This window comes from Petaurus breviceps, unplaced genomic scaffold, assembly GCF_028583685.1.
Source record: "Petaurus breviceps papuanus isolate PSGF00001 unplaced genomic scaffold, PetGlider_PUasm1.0 490, whole genome shotgun sequence".
NCBI lineage: Eukaryota > Metazoa > Chordata > Mammalia > Diprotodontia > Petauridae > Petaurus > Petaurus breviceps.
This window is the reverse complement of record NW_027186352.1, coordinates 27014615-27035966: the sequence shown is the minus strand read 5'-3', so window position 1 is coordinate 27035966 and position 21352 is coordinate 27014615.

Below are 21352 nucleotides of genomic sequence, written 5' to 3'. Positions count from 1 at the left end.
ACACTCTTCCTTGCTTCTTCATAATTACTACAATTGCTACCTTAAGTTCCACAGGTAACATTTTGAACAGATCTGAATAGTGAGAGATAGATTTGCAATGTTTAATGTATTCCAGGATTCTTTTAAAAATGGAAGTCATGGGGCAGCTAGGTGGTGCAGTGAATAGAGCACCCAAGTCAGGAGGACCTGAGTTCAAATCCGGCCTCACACACTTAACACTTACTAGCCATGTGACCTTGGGCAAGTCATTTAACCCCAACTGCCCTCCAAAATAAATAAATAAAAAGAAGGAGGATCCTACAACCATTCATTAAAAAAAAATGGAAGTCATGTCAATTCCATACAAACATGATGGAATATCCCCAACACAAATCATAAAAAGACATCAGAAGTACCTTTGTAATAGCTTGTGCCTGGAAGTTACTTTAGAGATTCTGAGAGCTGAAAAATGTGATTTGCTGAACCTGAGATCAGGGCCTGGTACATCATGAAGCATTTTCCTGAAAAACATTTCCAATAATAACTCTTCCTGTATAATCCCTAATCAGGGAAGCAGGGCTAGCAAACTGAGCGAGAAGGCTGCAGCTGCTGCCCATAGTCCCAAGGAGAACACCAGTTTGTCTCTCCCCCTGCTTTCCTGAGGCCAAAAAATAGAACAACTGTAACTCTCTCTGCTGATGTTCCTAAACTGGACTTTGTTCTGTTCGATGACAAGGTAAAGAAGGGAATACCAGATGAGAGTTCGCCTATGGTAGAACAGCTTGTCTTTGAGGAGTCCGGTTGCATGGGAACCGTTCCTAAGTGTTCATCCTTACATTCCTCAAGATTATATGAACTCTTAGAGAAGTGTTCTACCCTGGACTCTTCTGTAAACAGATTGAGTTCTTGGGTTGGTCTTAGATAAATTGACAGAGAGCTAGCTAGATGGACAAATAGATAATGGACAGAAGGATGGATATAATGGTAGAAAGGAATTTCTTTTATGGGGTTGAGCATTGCCCTACATTAAATGTAGCATAATTCACCTGGCAGGGTAACATGGGAAGTTATTGCCAGCCAGATGCCTTGAAAATGCACAACTAACTGAAAGTGGGTTTTGTGAGAGGAAGGAAGCTTTATTATTCTGTTGTTTCAGTCGTTTCCAACTCTTCCTGATGCCTTTTGGGTATTCTTGGCAAAGATACTGGAGTGGTTTGCCATTCAGTTCTCCAGTTTATTTTATAGACAAGGATTGAGCATAAGTGAAAGGTTGCTTACCCCAGCTCCCTGGTGCCAGAATGGGGAGCATAAAAGGAAGGAAAAGGAGCTTAAGAGTGATAAGGGTATGCTTCCCATTTCAAAGTTTTGGGTGGTCATCTTAAATGGTTTTTACTAATTCAGGTGAGGGAATAATGGTGCAAAGAACATAGTCTTGAACTTGGAGTCATATAAGAAAGACATAGGTTTGAATCCTGACTTGTTTTCTGCTTTGGACAAACACCTGGCTTCTAAAGGTCTCTCTGGCATTACCTCCTTCAGCAGGGCTTCTTTGTGAATTAAATGACATAACATATGTGTCCCAAAGTAACTCTGAGATGATACAGGGAGGGAACAAGCATTTATTAAGCACCTTCTTAATGTTTGCAGCCAAATTTGAACTCAAGTCTTCCTGACTCTGGCTCCTGTGCTCTAGCTACTGGTCTACCTATCGTGTTTCCCCGATAATAAGACACTGTCTTATTAATTTTTGGGACAGAAAAACACCAGAGGGCTTATTTTCAGGGGAGGGATTATTTTAATGAACATTGACAGCAATTTTAATAAACAGGTAAATGTGAACAAAAAAATGTACCTTTATTCAATAAGCAAATCACTGGGGAAGAACAGGATGACGCGCTCACTGCTGCAGCTCTGATTGGATGCAGCTCGGAGCGCGGCATGCGTTTCATGGGGGGGGGGTGGACGGTGCATACAGAGGGTACCGTAATGTAGCATGTAGCACAGGGGATCACCTTCACTACAGTAGCAATCTCAATAGGGCTTATTTTCGGGGGAGGGCTTATTTTAGAGGAATCTTAGACAGTAAGGAGAGGGCTTATTTTTGGGATAGGTCTTATTATCGGGGAAACACGGGTAGTAGAAATGTAATGGAAAGTGACCTGGTCCCAGAATCAGAAAGGCCTAGGTTCAAGTGCTACCTCTGGCACATGCTGACTGTGAGGCCCTGAGCAAGACACTTAACCCTTCAGTTGTCCTTCTGTAGGCCCATAAATGGCAGAGAAGGCACTGGCTTGACTGACTAAAGGGAGCTACTCCCTGAGAGTGGCCTATAACAGGAAATCCCAGGTCCTATTGAAGCAAACCTTATGGTACCATGTAACTGTAAATTATTCATAATAATAAATGGGGATTTATATAATGAAAGCTCTCTAAAGATTACAAGGAAGGCAAATTCCCTTTGCACCCTGGTTTGAATTATGAAAGACAATGGAGCTGTTTCCATATGAAGAGAACTTCTCCCCAGGCACCTTCTACATGTCCTGAGAGGTTGCTTGGCATAATTTATATAAGGCTTGACTTGGAGCCTAGAAATTCTGCCTTGGATGTGTACTTAGAGGCAGGTGGGTGGAACAGTAGACAGAGAGAGCTAGACTTGGAGTCAGGAAGATCTGAGTTCAAATACAGCCTCAGAGGCTTAACAGCTGTGAGATATTACATGATACTTAACCTCTGTTTGCCTCAGTTTTCTCAATTGTAAAATGGAGGTAACAACAGCACTTACCATGCAGGCTTGTTGTGAGGGTCAAATGAGATAACAGTTGCAATATTCTTAGCACAATGACTGGCAAATAGGAGGTACTGTTTAAATGCTTATTCCCTTTCCTATAGCATAAATGATCTTGGATAAGTCACTTAACCCTGTGTCTCAGTTTCTTCATCTCTAAAAGAGAAAAGTAGCTATAGTAAAGAGGAAGTCAATCTACAAACATTTATTAAGCACCTACTGTCTACCAGGCACTGTGGCTAGCCTCTGGTGATATGTGGTTTAATATATATATATATATAGACCTACTATGTACCAGGTATTGTTCTAAGTCCTAGGGATAGGGAAAAAAAGGCAAAAAACAGTCCCTGCCCTCAAGGAGCTCTCCATCTAATGGAGGAGACAACAAGTAAACAAATATGCACAAACAAGCTATACAGGGGATAATCAAGAAATAATGAACAGAGAGAAGGCACTGGAGTTAAGAGACATTGGGAGAGGAGCAGGACTCATAACCTGGAAGGCTTGGCTTCAAATCATATCTCTCATGACCCTGGACGAGTCATTTCCCTTTTCAGTGCTCTAGGAATCTCTGTGAGACTCTAAGGCACAGGGTAGGCAGCAAATCTGAATCAGCAGAGGGCGTTTCCTCTTTGGGAGTTCCCATACCAAGGAAGTAAGGAAGTGACAGATTCATTTCCAAATTTCTATAGTACCTCCTTCAAAGATTAGTGAGGAAAACAGCAAGATAACAGAGACTCAGCTATGAAGGGACTAAGGAGACCCTAGAATCATTGACCTAGAGCTGGAAAGGACTTCATGTCCAATGGCTTCATTTTACAGATGAGAAAACTGAGACTCAGAGAGGTTGGGTGATTTAAACAAGTTCACACAGGTAGTAAAGGAGGAGAATGAGGAAGAGGAGGAGGAAGATGAAGAAGAGGAGAAGATGATGATGGTGATGAGGAGGAGGAGGAGCATGACAATAATTAGAATGGAAAAGACAAATGAAGAAGACAAGGCAAGGGATTTGTAGGTCAGAAAGGCAAAAATTGCTACCAATAGCTGATAAATTTCTTACCACATTTGAAAATTTCTGTAGCTAACTTATAAAAGGAGAACAATCCTAGACTTTGGGGTCACTGTTTCCAAACTGTCCCCTTATTCTGCATAATTGTCTACGTTAAGAAGAAGGAAAGAATGATGGCCAAGCAAAACCTTTGTGGCAAAACTGTCTTCCTAGGGCATTCCCATGCCCAAATGGCTTTCTCTGGCTGGCAGTTTTATGAGGGTCCTGGAGGAAAGTTTCATGAAGTACATTATGACAAAATCTGCTTAAAGCCTTAGGAACCAAAAAGCAACAAATGACTTAGGCAGCGATGAGAATAGATTCTGATTTTAGCAACATCTGCACCCCTAACGAACATTTGTAGATTTTTCCTAGTCTCTTGGGCAGACCTGTGCCAGAGGACCTGGAACCCTTCCATCCAGAGGCTGCAGGACCCTGACACCAAGGGGGAGGAAACAAAGATGACCATTTCCTCACACCAAGCTATTATGAAAGTACTTCTCATTGCAACAGAATATGTTCTATATAAGACTCCTAAAGGACAATAATACTAAATTTCAAAGGAATCCTTGCTTTTGATATGATTTCTCCCAGCACAGGCCAAAGTTTTTATTTGAAGATCATATAAAGGACTAACTTAGATAAACTCCTGCTAGCAGTGAACCCCAACTTTGTCTTTTCTCAAAGTCTTTGTTTAAGGCTCAGTGGTGAATACACTTTTAAAAGAGGCGGGTACATTTGAATCACAGAAATAGGAAACACTATGACCTTATCTTATTAGCCAACTATCAGATGTGAAGAGAGGCAACAGCTACGGCCTCCTTTTCATATTAGACCTAAGATCTCAGCACCATGGGGTCAGAGATTTTTAAATTTGGAAATGTCCTTAGATATCATCTTATCCAACCCCCTCGTTTAGCAGATAAGGAAAATGAGACCCAAAAAAGGAGATGGGATTCTTCCAAGATCACACTTCCCCTGGGAAAGGATAGTATTTGGGAATCTATACCACTGCCCGGGTATACAGTGGCTCTACAGTGATGAATCTGTACTGTATTGGGACATGGCCACAGGTAGATCAAGTATTCTCTCATCATCAGTGACCACCAACAAAACACGGGGGAGTTACTATGAGATCTCAGTTTTGGATCTGTCTCTGTTATTGTCCAGCTGTATCACCATAGACCAGTTGCCAAGTTTTCTCACGCCTTGTTTTCTCAGTTTTATGGGGCCATGTTTAAGGGCCCCCATTCCTTCTGTGCTGGTCGTCTTTAATTGATTTTCTTCTGTGCACACCATGCCTCATAGGGGTCCTATTTGTAACTGATTTTAAAAATTGAATTCATTCTAAATGTGAAAAGTTCTGAGGAATCTTATGAACTTTTAAGTGCATGAAATTGCTTCCATTCATTGTACAATCAGGAAAAAAAGTGCAATGGAGTCAGGATTCAAATGATGTTCTAATTATGCTGGGAACTGGTGGGGTGGGAATTGACTAATGATGGCAGTAACAAAACCAACATGAGAAAATCAGACACTATCAGTATTTATGGGGAGATTATTCTATTATCCAGTTCACTAATGGGACAAAACAGAGGCTATTAAAACTGACCCTTGCCCTATTGCATAATCATCATACATCAGCCAAACCAGCTTTCTTTAACAAAGAAACAAGGTTACAGTTAATATACCATTTAATAACATGAGATGAGGCATTTCTTTAACTGCTAGTCACAATTAACCTTTTAGATGTTTCAGTAAATCATTCACCATAATCTGAAATGCACTCATAAGGTAAGCAAGAAAGATGGGTCCTTTTGTATAACTCATTTATAGAGTTCTGACAGGCAGACAAACCAAGGAGAATGAAGCCATGTGGAGTCGCAAATCCTTTTGTGCTCTGCCCACTCACCCTGGAGAGAAAGGTTGGGACAGAATCACCCCCAAAAGCAAAGAGTTTCCCATGGCTTTCACTGATTCTCTCCATAATGGCTATTGATTCCACAGAAGCTCTCAAATCCCCATGTAATCCTTGCCTGTGAAATATGGATTTCAACTACATAACACAAAGAACAAGTTTGGGTCTTCTATCTTGCTGGTGATGTGCTACTTTTTGATAAGAGCCTACCAACAGAATAAATTCAGGGGGAACGTGCCCCATGATAACTCTGTAAACATAAAGATGTGGCACAGTGGAAAGGGCTCTGGATTGGGAGCCAGAATACTGGAGTTCTCATCTAGGATCCATCATTGTGGGACACTGTACAAGTTGTTTTATGTCCCTTGGTCTTGATTTCCTAATCTATAAGATGGGTGTATTAGATCAGAGAGCCACTGAGGCTTTTTTGAACCCTAAAGTATGTGATTCTATGAACTCTCCATGAGTCTTAATATTGCTAAATACCAAATAGAAATGAACCCTTTACTTAAGCTCTACCCTACTTTCTCATTGTCATTCTCATAACTCAAGAAACTGACCAAGAAGTATATTGGAAAGAGTCCTGGGTTAGAAGTCAGAGGACATAGTTTGGAAACCCAGCTTTGCTATCCTGTGGAACTTTAGGCAAGTGACAACCCCTCAAGATATCTTCCCCCTCTTCTATAAAATGAAAGGGTTCAACCCAAGGCCTCTGAAGCAGCTTGAGACCATAGATAAATTATTTGACTTAGAGGTAGGAAGAACTGTTTTCAAATCTTCCTTCAGATACTAGCTGTGTGATTCTGCGAAAGTCACTTAATGTCTTCCTTGTGTAAAGTGAAAGGTTGGGATCAATACACTCTAATGTCCCTTCTAGTTCTTGACCTAAAATTCTGTGATCTTCAATCTATCAATCAAGGGTATCTATCAATACCCTTCTCAATGCCATAATTCTCTTGAGTTATTTAACTCCAAGAATTCTCAGGGGCTTCCCATCTATCCCTTACTTAAAAGTCTTCATTTCAGGCAATATCTGTGCTTGAAAATTGCTTACCTTCTCCCACTCCCCAATCCAAATTTGCTTCATTGTCCCTTTAAGGTCTAAATCCTGTGATCCTGTTTTTATACATTAATCTTCCTTCTCTGAAGTACTAAAATATATCCTTGCCCCCTTTTAACCACTTGCTATGTCCAGTTAAGAGATTTCTTATGAAGAAATGCGTCACTGGACCTCATCTTGCCCATTAACAGAGGCAATTACTGTTCTCACTCAACAACTCTCACAGTTAGATAACTGTCTAGTGCCACTTGAAAAAACAAGAGTTTCCTTAGAGAGTAATAGCACCAGAAGTAGTGGGAAATGTCCAGCTGAAAGGATTTAGAAGGAGCAGGGAGTTGTCTGGCTTCGTGCTGGCAGGATTTTATTTTAGACAAGAATTCCATCAGGAGTCTAAGTGCTGTGAATTGCAGGGGTAGGGAACCTGCTGCCTTGAGGCTACGTGTGGCCCCTCTAGGTCCTCAGGGGTGGCCTTTTGACTGAGTCCAACAATTATAGAACAAATTGTTTCATTAAGAGGATTTGTTCTGTGAAGTTGGGATTCAATTGGAGGGCCACACTTGAGGACCTAGAGGGCCACATGTGGCCTCTCAGCCACAGATTCCCCACCCCTGGATAAATTCTGAGAGAAACTCTCGGGTTCTTGGCTATCCCAGTGGGGTACCCGTCAGACTGGCCCAGTAGTTCAGAACCACAGTTAGAAGTGAGCTCAGAGACCATCAAATTCAACCCATACTTGAACAGGAATGTCCTCCAGCCACAGCACCAGTAAATTCGCCATCCAGCCTTTGTTAAAGTCAGCTGGTGAAAGGAAGAAACTCACTAACTGTCAAGGAAGCCTCTTCTACTTCGAACAGCTACAAGTGTTACAAAATTCTTCAGATTTAGAGATGGATGGAATCTTAAAAGTCACCAGGCCCAAAACCCCCACCCTCACTTATTTTACAAATAAAGAACCTGAAGTTAAAGAGGTTCAGTGGCATGCCCAGGGTCACACAGCTAAGAAAGTGCCTGAGCGAGGATTTGGACTCAGGTCTTCCTGACTCGACACGCTACACCCTAGTCATCATTCCAAAATGCTTCCCAGAATAGCTGGACCATTTCATAACTCTTCCAACAAAATATCAGAGGGCCTGCCTTCCCATGGCTCCACCAAATTTGACTATTCCATTTTCTGTTGTCTTTGTCAACTTTCTCTACATTTCTCATCAATAGTAATCTAGGTCAATTTTTCATATAATTGCTAATGGTTTGCAATTTTTTTCTTTTAAGAATTATTTATTTATATGCTTTGACCAGCTATCTATTGAGGGAATAGTTGCAGAACTTTGATGTTTGTGTTAGTTAATTCCTAGTATATTTTAGATATCATTTCTTTATCAGAAGTATTCAATGCAAAGATTTTTTTTCCCAATAGGGATTCCCTTCTTTTTCCAGCTGCATCACTTTGTTTGTACAAAAGCGATTTATTTTTGTATAGTCAAAATTATCTGTTTTTCTTTGGTGAAAGAAATCTCTGTCCTTGTTTATTTAACAATGCTAATCCTAGCCATAGTTATGAAAAGGTACCCCCTTTAATTCTGTCATATTTATTTTAATGATGTGATCTTGTATGTTTAGGTTGAGAATATATTTGGAGGGGAGGGCTAGGTGGTGCAGTGAATAGAGCACTGGCCCTGGAGTCAGGAAGACCTGAGTTCAAATCCGGCTTCAGACAATTGACACCAAAAGCAGCCATGTGACCTTGGGCAAGTCACAACCCCAATTGCCCTCCAAAAAGCAAAAGAAAAAAATTACTGAGGAGAATATATTTGGAACTTATTGTAGTATAAGTCACAAGGTGCTGATCTAAACCCATCTTTGCCAAACTGCTTTCTGGTTTCCAAGAAGTAACTGACATTTATAGGAATGTAGCTACTTTAAGTACTTACATTTCTTATGTACTTACTCACACTATTTATGTACCTTACAGAAATTATTTATTTCTTCCTCACAGCAATCTTGTGAGGTAGGTATTGTTATTTATTATCATCTTCATTTTACAGTTGAGGAAATTGAATTTGAGTACAGTTAAGTGACTTGCCCAGGGTCACACAGCTGAAGAGTACCTGAGTTAAGATTATGAACTCAAGTGTTCTTGACTCCAAAGCCAACACTCAATCTACTATGGGGGCTAACTGCCTTCGGATTTAGCACTTCTTTCCAATTAGGAAGTCCTTTTCCTGGCATTTTATGTTGTGGGTTTACCAAATAGGAGGCTATCTGATCCAGGCTTTTATTTTCACTTATGCCGAATAGTTTGGGTGACTACTGACATAATGTGAAGTACAAAGAGTCTCTTTTCCTCCTATCATTCCTCCTATTTCTGCACTCTGGGACCAAACAGAAAAAAAAATTCATCCCTTTTTATGGAGCTAACTCTCCAAATACCAAAAATAGCAGGAGATTCCCTCCAGCTCTCCACACACAATGCCCTTCCTCTCTGGGCCTTCTCATCTCTAAATTGAAGATCCTATATCTTTCAACAAATCCTCATGTGGCCCGGTGTCTCCAAGTCCTTTATCACAAAGATCATTCTTCCCTATATGCTCTCTGACTTGCTGATGGCTTTCCTAAAATGTAGTACCAAAGATATACCCATCACTGCCCATGCGGTCGAACTAGGAGAGAGTCCAGCAGGGCTGTCACCATCCTTGTTTTGAACACTAGGCTTCTCAATATGATTCAGATGGCATTAGCCTTTTTGAGCTCCCATGTTGTCATGCTGCTGACTCACTCTGTGCATCCAGATGCATATCTTTGACCTCATTCCTTTAATTCTCATCTTAAAACAGACTTCTCTGCTCTGGTAGATGTCTTCTCCCTCTGGCCCATTCTACTCAGCTTCCCACATGTCCAGTGGCTTCTGGTTTTGAACAATACAGTCAATGCTTCCGGTCTGTCCCTGGTGAAGAGCCTTCTGACTGTGCCCTTTCCTCTCTCACTGTTCTAGGATACTAGCTCCAGCCCATAGTAGGTCCTAGCAATAGGAGAGAAGAATGTAATTTCCTGGCTTAGTCCACTCTCTAATGGATATGATCCCAGAGGACTGTACAATGAAAAGATTAGTGGAAATTGGAGGCCTGGTTTCTAAACCCATTTCTACCACCAACTTCCTATATGGCTTTGGGCATATCTCTTAACCTCTCTGGACCTCAGTTTCCTCATCTGTAAAATAAGAAGACTACCCTAGAACACTTTTCCTAGTGCTAAAATTCTATAATCCATAATCTAAAATAAATTTTAAATAGATATCCCTCATGTTTCTAAGAGTGTAATAACATTTCTGATTAGGAAGGGACCTAAGAATACTTTTTATCCAATCATACCCAAAGTACCAAATCTCCCTAAATATCCCAAACAAGTGGCCATCCCATTTACATTTAAATGCCTTCTATTTGCAGGGACCTCAATCCCTCACGAGGAAACCCATTCCATTTTTAAACAACTCTGATGATGCCCTTTGTTGCCCACAAACTGTCATGTCAGAATAGAAAGAAAGGCTAAATGAAGGGTAGTGGGCTTGGATTTCAAGTTTCATTCTAGTGGCTTAATGATGAATGATTTCCTAGCTTTACAATTTTTTTTTTTTTGCTTTTTGGAGGGCAATTGGGGTTAAATGACTTGTCCAAGGTCAGACGGCTAGTTTTTTGTGTTGTGTCTGAGGCCAGCCTTGAACCCAGGTCCTCCTGACTCTAGGGCCAGTGCTCTATTCACTGCACCACCTAGCCGCCCCACCCCCCCCTCCAACTTTACATTTTTTTAAAGAAAAGGAAATATGGAGAAATGTTTTTGAAGTTCCTTTGGGATTTGTGTAGTTGAACAAAGTACTGCCATTGTGCCTCTAATTGAAACTCAGAAGCCTTTCCACTAATTATGGAGAGCAGAAGAAAATCAGTTCATTGGGAATGTAAACTTGTTGAGGACAGAGATCATTACTAATGGTTTTTCTTTTATTTGTTTTCATGTCATCAGCACCTAGCACAGTGCCATGTGTATGGATGGTGTTAAATGTCTTTGGAATTGAGTCTAAAGTCCATAATTATACACAGTTTTTCTTTTATTTAAAAAAAAGAATTGGTTTTTTTAACATCACCTACATACTTGGAAAAGATATATTTATAAAAGTCTTCTCTTTTATGCCACTTAATTTTAATTTTTATGGTTGTTCAGTTTTATTTGTGCCCTTTATTTTTCAAATTATTTTTTTTACTTCCTACCACACCTCCCTGTCAATTGAAACTTCTCTTATAACAAAAAAAAATAATTATTGTGACTCATCCAACATTATTGGCAACATTCCACACCCATGGCTACACACCTTGTTACCTATGATCACTTGTCCTCTCTTGTAATGTATTGGCAAACTTTTAACAACCTGCTCTCCATGGAAAAACATATACACAACATACTTTGAGGCTTAATCTGTAGTCACTTTCTTAAGTCTAGACAATCAACAAAACAATAAATCAAGCCCTGATTTGTAACATTTACCCATTTCCAAGGTGTAAATGTTCATGTTGCCAATCAGCTTTCCAGAAAATCCCTGATCCTATGGAATCACTAGTAGCCATTTTGTTTAGTCTAAGCTCAGCTCCTTTTATTGATACCTCCATTTGACTTACTGAAGTAATTTATATTGTTTTCCTCATTCTGCTTTCTTTTTTCTATATCACTTCACCCAAGACTTCTCATATTCCCATAAATTCATCCCATTCATTTTTCCCTATAGAGCAATAATATTCCATTACATTTATATCTCACCATTTGTTCAGCCATTACCCAATAGATGTACACCTACTTTATTTTCAGTTTCTTATTCTTGAAGGAAAAAAATGTTTTGCTCTGAATACATTGGTGTCCAGGGGGGCTTTATTTCTATTGCTGACCTTCTTGAATACCATTTTCATGAGATGGATCACTAGGCTAGGAACAGTTTTGTCATGACTTGGGTTTAGTTTCAAACTTCTTTTCAGAGTGGTAGGGCCAATTCACTGCTCTGTCTTCCCACAGCCCCTCCAACATTTCCTATTTTCACATTTTATCATCTTTCCCAACCTCAGAGTCCTTTTAATTGGTTACTCCTATTTATGAAAGAAAACTTATTTTATAGGATTTCACAGATATACACATCTGACAGTTTTCAAATATGTTTTTTAAGCCTTTGATATTACAATAGCCTTCTGAGTAAAACACAATATGAAGCAAACCACCAGCCCTTAGCTGCATTGGTGTAAACACAACAATCATCAGTGAGATTATTAATGTTTTTTTTTTCTGACACCAGCTCCATTGTAGCTCTGATATCCTGATTTCTTACAAGGGAAGATCAAAAGCCTAGTTCACATGATGCAGTAACTATAAAGTTCTGTAAAAAGTGAAAGGAAATACATCTTCAGTGAGATTCCATCATCCCTTATTAATGCCATAATTGAGGGCTATAAATCTGTTTCTTATACAATTCATGCAATAAAATACTTAATGGGTTGTGAATGACATGTTATAAAACTAGGCATTAAGTATTGCAATTTATATTTAAATGTGCTTCAGACATCAATAAATGCTCTATAAATAGCCGGCTGTCTGAAGTCAGAAGACATAACCTTTCATTTACATCTTGCAGATTTGTTAGCAAAGCCGTTAGATGATATGTCGCTAACACCAAATTGTTTTTGTATCTTGAATGGTAGAGATTTTTTTTCATCTGAAATATTTTATGATTATCAAATCCTGAAGCCTCTTCCAACTGCAGCAGCTGCAGGGATTAACATTATCACTTGGGACCCCTCAGGCAAAGTCAGAGTGTTCTTACCTACCCTGAAACCAACCCAGCTACATTGGAAGTGGTTGTGTTTGACTCCAAATTGGTATTGCATAAAGAAGCATGCATCTAGAGGAAGATTTCTATACCAGTTCTGATATTTACCTGTGTGACATTGGGCAAATCACTTTACCTCCCTTGACCTCAGTTTCCTCATATGTAAAGTGAGGACTTTGGACTACAAGATAGTTCCTATCTAACTCTGGAATCTATGAACCCGTGAAGCATGACATCATGGAAGAGAGTGTCTTGGAACCAATAATACCAGGTCAATATACCAACCTCTACTAGTTATATGTCCATGTGGCAAGGCACTTAACCCCTCAGTGACTGAAGTAATTCTATTAAACTATAAAGTACACAGATGTTATTAATCTGTTTCTATAAATGGGATTCCCATCTTGAAAGTTCCCTGTACTGGGGCAGCTTAGGTGGTGCAGTGAATAGAGTACCAGCCCTGGAGTCAGGAGGACCTGAGTTCAAATCCAGCCTCAGACACTTAACACAAGAACTAGCCATGTGACCTTGGACAAATCACTTAACCCCAAATGCCCTACCTCCCCCCCCCTCCAAAAAGCAAAAAACAACCAAAAAAAAAAAACAAAAAAAAAGGTTTCCTGTACTGATGAAATCACAGGTCTATAGCAAAAATAAATAAATAAATGGAATGGGAAAATTCAGTAGAGGAAATGTTACATCAAAATCCTTTCCTGGGGGCAGCTAGGTGGTGCAGTGAATAGAGCACTGGCCCTGGAGTCAGGAGGACTTGAGTTCAAACCAGAGCTCAGACAATTGACACACTAGCTGTGTGACCTTGGGCAAGTCATTTAACCCCCAATTGCTTTGCCTTCCTCCCTCTTAAAAAAATCATTTCCTGATCACTCTTCTTTTTGATCCTTCCAAATTTTCACTTCCTTTGGGATAGATGATTTTGTGACATCTAAGAATCTATTTTCATTTGCTATGATAAAATACTTGATATAAGCCTTATTGAGTCAAGAGTTCTAAGGAGACATCATTATTCATGCCATCTTTTAACCAAGTACTGTGGCTCTAACGGATGAGGGAAGAATCACTAGACCTGACTAATAATCTACAGATGATAACTTTTGATTCTGTTCTCATTATGTTATTGCATTGTTGTGTAAGTAAGACAAAGCCAAATAATTCAATTGATTTTTACAGTAAACCTTACAACTCTTTTCATCTTTAAGAGACTTTTAATATGCAGTTTCCTTTTGCTGTGATAACATTTTACATAATCTGGCATTGAGTTCTAGAAATTTTGTCATGTGGTGTTTAATTCTTCACCATGAAACTATACTTTTATTATATTGATATTAAGCATACTTTTGATCAAGTCCATTTTTCCAAGTCTTGTTGTTTTGTTGTTTTCAGTCATGTTGGACTCTGTGACCTTTTTTTTGCAGGGAGAGTTTCTTGGAAAAGACACTGGAGTGGTTTGTCATTTCCTTCTCTAGCTCATTTTACAGATGAGGAAACTGAGGCAAAAAGGGACAAGTGACTTGCCCAGGGTCAGACAGTAAGTATGCGGCTGTATCTGAATTAAGAACTTCCTGACTTCAGGCCCAGCACTCTATCCAATGAGTCACCTAGCTGCCTTTTCCAAGTCTAGCCTTGATTATATCTCTTAAATTTTCAATGGAATTTCAATCAGGGTGAGGTCTGAGGTCACTGAAGCACGTTTCTCTTCATCTCTTGTATAAATTTTTTAACATTTTGTGACATTTAACATGGTGGAAAATCTGCTATTCCAGAAGAATTCTACTTCTGAGCATATCTAGTCCAAATCACCCACTGATTTTGTGAGTAGCTCTGAATGACATAATCTTATGCTAATTCATAATTCACTTGCATCTGGTATATTTAATATTCCCTTAGCCAATGGAAGGGACAGTCTTATAGAAGGGGAGGTGCCAAATGAGTGCAAACAATATACCAATAGATTCTTAGGCTATAAAGTTAGGAGATACATGTGTGTCTGTGTACAAAAGATACACTAGAAAGAAGAATCAAACTACATACAAGATATCTATCTGACTATGTATAACATACTGATACAGTAAAATATAGAAGACGGCTATGTAAGAGGACAGGTATATGCCTAAGCAACTGTTTCTATAAGAACAAGTATGCAATCTATCATTCAATCAATGAAAATTCAATCAAATCAATCAATCAAATATCAATTAAAGGTAATCACTTTTTTGATAAAGGAAACCTATTTAGTTGCTTTTCACCAAAAATAACTGCTTTAAACATGCAAGATGCATAAGTGAGTATTGACCAAAAAAATTTAACAGCAATAATATAAATACTGTTATACTCTCTTGATATGTCAATATGTAAAATATTAACTTATGACATAGTTTTCAGGTCTGCTAAATAATGGCAATCGCTTCTTGAGAAAGCATGGGCGTTCCTGATTTTTCTACCATGCCAAGAAACTTCTTCAGCCTGGAAATTCACCCCAACCTTGGAATTCACATATTGGACATCCACTCTGTCCCTGCAGCATCTCCCTCTGATTGGACAGTTCCTCACAGAACTTCCATTTTAAGGGGGGCATCAATGTATTCTTCTCTAGGCTGTACTCTAGACTTTCTCTATTATTCTTCTAGTCAATTAACTCTACACCTTTTCAAATTCCTTTTGCTGTCTTGTCTTCCCCCATTAGAATGTAAGCTTCTCTCTGGCTGTCTTTGCATTCTCCACCCTTAGTACCTTGTAAGAACTTAATAAAAGATTATTGACTTGACTTAAATTTGACCATGGTGCAACCATGAGATAGTGTCTAAAATTTAAAGTATGTTATACAGGCCACCAGATCCATTTCATCTTGTTTATGTCATATTCTGACTATATATGTAAATCATTATATGTACTGGGGGAAGGAAAGTACAATCTCCCCCAACAGAAAGTAGATCTGAGGTGGCAGACAAACACCAGAAGACCAGGCTAATTCAGTAAGCAGTGTCAGGAACAGGAAGAGAATAAACTAGGGCCAGCTCCTTTGTCCTCACACTCACACAACACTAGTGACTGCACAAGATCAGGAGAGTCAAGGCCATTGTTGGTATGAAGTCACCATAGAGGTGGCTCTCTATACCTTCCCAAACTCTCCACTCTCAGACTGAAACCAACAGCTGACTCTTGCGCTGTTACTGGTGCTGTGTGAGTGAAGGACAAAGGAGTTGGCCAATGAGCTAGCACTCAGAATTGTGGTCCCTTTTTGCCCACTCTCACGATCTACACCAGCCTGTTTCCTTCAAAGAACTGTCATTAGTTGCTACCCTATCTAGTCATATCCACAGTGCCAAATAGTTAAGAGGGAATTTTCCCATGAAAGCCACAGTACCCATGTCTCTGTCTTCCTCTCAGCCTTGTGACTTTCAGAATGTCAAAATCTACCCCAACCCCCAAGTTTCAACCTATGATATTTAATTACAAAGCCACACTTTTCACTGCACATACTACCTCTCCATTCTTGTAAATGCTGAACCCCATTGCTCACAAAGGTTACTTCCATTCTGTGTTAGTCCTCAGTCCCTCTCCTGCCATAGTGTGGTCTTCTTCGTTGATGTCACTGGGTTGTTATACTCTTGTTTTCTTCCACCTTTTTTCTATACCTTTTGGTTTCCCGTTTTGGTTTTCTCTTGTGCCCTTTGAACATCTCTTTGATAAAATTCCACCTTCTCTCCTTCATATTTGTGATGACCTCTTCTGTTCTCTATCACTTCCCCATCTTATATCAACTGTCCTTCACTGCTGTCTTGGTTCTCTGACATAGCTTTCTATAGTAACAGCTTTCTGTCCCCATGTTTGATCACTCGATCTGTTTTCCTCTACAGGTTTAAAGAACACTATGAGAATCTGTTCCTCTCCCTGTTGCCTGTGCCTGGTTATTTAACAAATCTAAAGGTTATATATCAATCTTGAAAAAGTCTCTCAATCAACCTGATGAAATGAAAATGAAAAGCCATTGGATGAAGACAATTGACTCAACTGGATGATTGACAGATCAGCCATGCCCTTGTTGGCTTTTAAAAAGCAAGACCCCCCTCTGAGAGTCAAGAGGGTCAGCTAAGTAGGAAGAAGTCAGTCTGAGGATCTGCTCTTTACCTCTTGTCTTGTGAAAGTGTAAAGAGAGCAGTGCCTGGCACAAAGTAAGTGCTATAGAAATGTTAACTAATTTTGTCATCATCATCATCATCCTCATCATTATCATTATGTATAGTAAACTAGGGAGAGAATTTCCTCCGTTGCTCCTTCTACACTCCCCCGCCAAATACTTTTGGCAAAGGTATCTTACAACATAAGTACATGTCAGTCCAGTAGAGCACAGCTCAGCTTCAGAATTCAGTTGAGTTGTTGAGAGGAGGGAGAACCAAAGCCTGGGGTAAGACCTTGTTGGTCAGGAACATGGAGACCTCAGAACTAAGACCCTGGAAGCAGAATAAGAGAGTCCTCCACTCATTCAAAGGTAAGGGTTTGAATTCCTTCAAAGGAAAACAAGCATAGTAGAGTAAGTGTCCTGGGTGAGTGTCTCAGCAGATTCAGAAGTTAGAAATGGTGGGGACTGTGAGAGAAGCAGTAAAACAGACATCCATCAGAGAACTGGAGGCCCAGTCCCCAAGTGGGAGGAGCACGGGGTAATCAGTGGCTCTTCACTGTGCATCAGAAGGAGGCACCCCTCTTCCCACTGGCCTTGGCCACTCTGTCCCCTATTCATGTGCCTCCTCTACGTGTTTTACCCTTTTCACTGACCCTTCTGTGCATGGCCCAGGTTCACACGCGAGAGTTTTGTTGCTATTGTTCTCACAATGCTATTTCAGTAAATGTCCCAGAGTCAACATGAGGAATAAAAGAGGTCTTAACGCAGTGTCTGGCATATAGTGGGTGCTTAATAAATGTTTGCTTCCTTTTTTCCTTCTTTCCTTCCATCCTTCCTTTGAGCTACTTGTGTCCTGCAGCCACCCAGAGACAAGGTAAGCACACCAATGGGGCTAGTGAGATATGGTTTTAGGAGAATGGACCCAGGGCGTACCTTGAAACTGGAATAATCATCGTCAGCAGGAATCCAATCCAGGAATTTAAAAAGAGCTGGGTAGCATAAGGTATGGAAGGAATCCATATTTTAAAATTCTTCCTTTTAATAATTGGGATTATTTGTGTTCATACCTCTTTTTCTGGGATTATGAGTAGGCCTGTGGCTCTCCTTTTAGCCTTCTGGATAATTGTCTATTTGCCCAAATAGATCCAACAATTTCAATCCAGAGTTAAGAAGAAAAATAAATCTTCTCTTTTTCCATTTAATTTCTCCATTATTTGTCCACCCCTCATTTCCTCTAACCTCTCTTTTATGGTCAATCATGAGAGTAAACTGAATTTAAGGGAGCTATTAAAGATGCTTTGAAGAAACTACAGTAAATAAAAGTGAGAGATGACTAAATATGAGAGGCTTCTGCTAGGCTCTGGATTTCATTAAGATAGAATGATGGGTTACAAATTTCCATGGAGACCATTTGGTTCCTCATGAACTTGATCAGCAACAGTGAAACATTCAGATGAGGTTATCTGCCAACAGTGATCCACCAAAAAGTCACTGCTTCAGGGTCAGTTACTGCCTTCAGGGCTGGCCTCTGGGGGCAGGGGGTGGAGGTTACATAGCCAAAAGTGGTCTTTGGTGCCCATCTAACTCAAGAAAAAGCATCGGGTTGGATTTGGCAACACCTCAGGCCAGCGCCTTCCTGGCCATTTCTCCCCCAAGGTCTTCTCACTCTGAATGGGCTCTTGACAAGACTAGAACTCAGCTAAACTCAATTAAAATGCCTTAAATTATGCAATCAGATCTTATTTATCAAGCCCTGTGGATAAAAAGACAACAGAAAACAGTCCCTGCACTCAACAAACTTACGTTTGAGAATTGTCAGGGCCCTGGTACCAGCTCTAAGGCCGGGCACTTTACTAATCACTTAGCAAATATTAGGTCTTATCCTCACAATGATGTTATTACTATCCTTATTGTGCAGCTGAGAAAGTTGGGAGAACTGGAGAAGAAAATGGTTAACCACTGCAATGTCTTTGCCAGGAAAACCCCAAATGTGGTCAGAAAGAGTCAGGTATGACTGAAAAATGACTAAACTTGAACAGCTGAGGAAATGCAGGCAGACAGGGGTTAAGTGACTTGCTTAGGGTCACATCACTAATAAGTTTCTGAGGTCAAATTTGAACCCAGGTCTTCTTGAATCTAGTCCCAGAGAGCTTTCAAACTGTATCACCTAGTTACCTCTGCACCAAGATTTATGTTTGAGAGCTTTCCTAAACCCTCCTGTCCAATCAAAAATGACCTTGTCAGCCCTGTTCCCAATTTCATTGGGACCTGCTAGACCACTAAACTTCACCTGATAAACCAGCCTCAGTAACTAATGACTGATAAAAGATTCAAATGCTCCCTCTCCCAGAGAACACATTGCCTTTCACCTGACGCCCTCCATACCTAGTTGAAAGAAGTGGCTAATTATAGAAATATCAGGTACTACAGTGGGCCAGCGGGACAAGACACTATGAAAACCCGTTCAGATGAGGCTGTGAGGCAGCAGTGGGCCAAAGAGGAAAAAGTCCTGCCTTTTGAGTGGCTCCCTATCGAATTACCATCTCCATGGTATTCGAATAAAAGGAGACCAGGCCCATCTCTGCAAATGTCAATTGGGCAGGAATTCCTGGGGCTATGCCAGTGGTCTTACCTGTGCCTGCTGGAAGGAGTAAGTTCATATTTGTGTGATTATACCCTCTCAAGTAAATATTCCTGTACAAAAGCTAATTTATTAGTGTTTAAATGGAACTGGAATGCAGAAGGCCTCGCACACAAATGGGGAGACACCATTGGTGGGGGCTAAAGCCATTGGCAAAGAGCCTAGAGACCCCCAGCCTGATTCTGTTAAGGGTCCCAGAGAACAGGAGGAGGGGGGAGGGAAGAGTGAAATCTAACCTACGTGGCCTTCAGGAAATGTTGGCTAATGAAACAAAACCTGGGCCAGTTGTAATCACTATAAGAATTTTCTGTGATATCTTTTTAAATCTTATTTAATTTTTAATTTATGAAATAAAAACTTTCACTTCACAAACATTCATCTAACAAATAGCATGAAAATCAGAAAACTGTGATCATATTTTCTTAAGGACTTTATGGATTGACATATAGTAAAAAATGTGGTTCAGAAGAGACCTTCCTCCCACTTAGAATGTGATAGCAGGGAGAGAAAGCCATAGTATACAGTTATATAAAAGGAGCCTTTTGGCAGAGCTGTGGTTAAGGACATTTTAATGGGGACAAAAAGAGTTTGTGAGATGAGAAATCCTACCTTCAGCAGGAGCTCCCCCATAGGCAGCACCTTCCATCTACTCTGCATGTATCTAATTAGTACATAATGTACATAATTAGTTATTTGCATGTTGTCTCCCCGGCATTTGAATGTGAACACTGTGAAGGCAGTGATGGTTTTGTCTTTCTTTACATCTGACCCCAAGTCCTGCCTAGCACATAGTAAGGCTTGTTGACACACCGGCCAAGACTGTCTGACAGACAGCTGACGCTATGGCATTAGAAGTGCTGCCCTACATTTACTCTTAAGTGAAGTGGGGATGGGTCCTCTAGGCAATAAGATCATGGGATTTGTAGCCTAGGAGCAGTTGCTTGATGGTAGCAACTGGACACTGGGAGAGCACCTCCTCCCACCAAATAGTTGCAAAGCCCCTGGAGCAAAGTTCCCTTTGTCCTATGCTAGGGTAAGCTGGGCTTTTGGGGCATGCCAAGTTTGCCTACCATGGAGACCACTGTGTCCTCTACCACGAGGGTGGGGGAATCCAATCCCTTTGATTGGCTACCTGGGACATTTAAAAAGTTTGAGACACCCAGTTTCTGAGGAATTTCATTATTTTCTTAATAAGGCTAACATGCTTATTAATAAAACAAAGTCAGTGATACTCTCGAAAGGCAAAGACCTCTCATGGTGGTGAGCTCACAGTTTATATGCTTTTCAAAGAGCAGGTGTTCCAGAGGGTGTCAATCAACTCTGATTGGCTAACAATTAAGGAGAAAATGAATATTACAATGAGAGGCTGAGCTATATTACAATGAAGGTCTTGGGGTACATGACTTGGACCACCCAAATCTTGGCCAAAGAAACTTAGCAATTTCCAAATCACCTGCCTGACAAAAGGGAAAAAAAACATTTTCCCAGACCTGCCTGAGTATAAACACAATGAGCAGAAATCCGTTCATTAGCCCAAACCTGGAATGTCTTTTGCTGTCTGATTAGATCTTGGCCTGGGTAAATCTTTGAGATAGATTTCCCACACTGGTTGATTTCTGGATGAGGAAGTAGGAAAGGGGAAAAACCTTGGTTCCAATACAATAATTACTTATTAAATACAAGAGAGAAATAATCATTTCTCTTGTGCCTGTGGCTTTAAAACTCTTAAGACTAAGCCATTTATCCTTTGTCTGCTGCTGTTTTTCCACCTTTTTTCTAGTCACTCTTACCTGCATCATCCAGAGGGTAAAGATCCCCAGTTCACCCACAGTAAGACTCCATGAATTAAATCAGTGAGAGGGGTAGGGCTTTTCTTCTCCTGCTCTCTCTCTCTCTCTCTCTCTCTCTCTCTCTCTCTCTCTCTCTCTC